The 2,038-nt window shown below is 40.8% G+C and overlaps 1 protein-coding gene across 4 annotated transcripts in view; it reads left to right on the top strand.

Moving 5' to 3' along the window:
* The first annotated feature begins 233 nt into the window (after positions 1–233).
* Positions 234–2,038, top strand: part of LOC139394304 (Krueppel-like factor 3) — a 32,382-nt gene continuing 30,577 nt past the window's right edge. For 3 of the 4 annotated variants that reach the window (XM_071142341.1, XM_071142337.1, XM_071142336.1), the window contains exon 1: positions 234–590. The gene's annotated coding sequence lies outside the window, so the exon portion shown is untranslated. The remainder of the gene's footprint in view (positions 591–2,038) is intronic. The other variant, XM_071142338.1, reaches the window with a different exon arrangement.

Here is a 2,038-nt window from a genome sequence, read left to right as displayed (position 1 = left end):
CTAGGCTATAATCTAATTCATGTTAGACAATTGTTCTTCGTGACCGCCTCTCTCCCTCTCTGTTTTTAGTTCCTTGTGTGTCACGTCACACGTCCTGCTCTCGAGCTGACGCCCGCGTCACGCCCAAAGTTTCCTCTTCTCTTCTCTGTTAATAATAAAAGGAGCACACCAACCCCGCCCGAGCCGAGCCGAGCGGACCCGACCCCACCCCTCGTCTCCCCTGCGAACCCACTCCAGTCCCGCCCTACGCCCGCGGTCATGTGACACGCTCAACAACGCACTCGCTGTGTCTCCGGAGAAATAGAGGAGAAGAAGAAGAATTTCGTAACCGGGGGAAGTTTTGTTTCCGTGCCAGTCCCGACTTTATCTGTCATTTGGAGTTTTTGTTGTTTTTCCAAACGGCGATCGGTTGACCAATACGCGTGACACGGTTTTGTTACTTTCGACTGCGACACTTTTTTTTAACAGAACGGAATTTAAAACGGATTTATTTATTTTTATTTTTTACCTTACGCACGGAGACAGTTTACTAAGAGATTTAAACAACGGGAATAATTCACGAATAAACACACAATATTCTCCATTGTAAAGTAAGTTTTATTCTGTTTTTTTTGACTGAAATCTAAACACTGAAACCATTTAGGCTACAATGTTATTTATGTTAACAGATTAAACATTGGTGATTAGCTTCTACTTTATGTTAGATCGCTGGTTAATAAATTGGTGATTAGCTTCTACTTTATGTTAGATCGCTGGTTAATAAATTGGTGATTAGCTTCTACTTTATGTTAGATAGCTGGTTAATAAATTGGTGATTAGCTTCTACTTTATGTTAGATAGCTGGTTAATAAATTGGTGATTAGCTTCTACTTTATGTTAGATCGCTGGTTAATAAATTGGTGATTGGTATGATCTTGTTATAGTCTTGTCATACGAACTGTGTTACTTGTGTGATGATTGACATGATTGAAGCGCCTCGTCAACACAACGTGTAAATCAGGCATCAGCCTAATTCATGTAACATAGTCTAGTGTTATGTCCGTGATCGAGTGGGCCATTTGGACACACACACACACACACACACACACACACACACACACACACAAACAGTAGGTGTCCTTTAACATTACTGCCTGTGCGTTCCTGCGTTCTAGTGTGTGTGTGTGTGTGTGTGTGTGTGTGTGGAAAACGTACTCAATTGTCATACTTGAGTAAAAGTAAAGATACCTTAGAAAATGACTCGAGTAAAAGTCACCCAGTAAAATGCTACTTGAGTAAAAGTTTTTGGTTTTAAATATCCTTAAGAATCAAAAGTAAAAGTATGAATAATGAAATAAAATAAATATATATTATATTAAGCAAACCAGATGGCACAATTTTATTGTTGTTTAAAAAAAAAAAAGTTTACTCAGGGGCTACACTCCAACACTCAGACATAATTTACAAACAAAGCAGGTGTGTTTAGTGAGTCCTCCAGATCAGAGGCAGTAGGGATGGACCAGGGATGTTCTCTGTTTAGTGAGTCCTCCAGATCAGGGGCAGTAGGGATGACCAGGGATGTTCTCTGTTTAGTGAGTCCTCCAGATCAGAGGCAGTAGAGATGACCAGGGATGTTCTCTGTTTAGTGAGTCCTCCAGATCAGAGTCAGTAGGGATGGACCAGGGATGTTCTCTGTTTAGTGAGTCCTCCAGATCAGAGGCAGTAGGGATGACCAGGGATGTTCTCTGTTTAGTGAGTCCTCCAGATCAGAGTCAGTAGGGATGGACCAGGGATGTTCTCTGTTTAGTGAGTCCTCCAGATCAGAGGCAGTAGGGATGACCAGGGATGTTCTCTTGATAAGTGTGTGAATCAAACCCTTTTCCTGTCAAAATGTATTGAGTACTTTTGGATATCAGAGAAAATGTATTGAGTAAGAAGTACACCATTTTCTTTAGTAATGTAGTGAAGTAAAAGTTGTTGAAAATATAAATGGTGGCTCTACAGGTCTATGTTGATGGATCTACAGCTCTATGTTGGTGGATCTACAGGTCTATGTTGA

This window comes from Oncorhynchus clarkii, unplaced genomic scaffold (assembly GCF_045791955.1).
Source record: "Oncorhynchus clarkii lewisi isolate Uvic-CL-2024 unplaced genomic scaffold, UVic_Ocla_1.0 unplaced_contig_9911_pilon_pilon, whole genome shotgun sequence".
Lineage (NCBI taxonomy): Eukaryota > Metazoa > Chordata > Actinopteri > Salmoniformes > Salmonidae > Oncorhynchus > Oncorhynchus clarkii.
The sequence above is the reverse complement of the archived record's forward strand: the minus strand, read 5'-3'. Positions and strand labels throughout refer to the sequence as shown.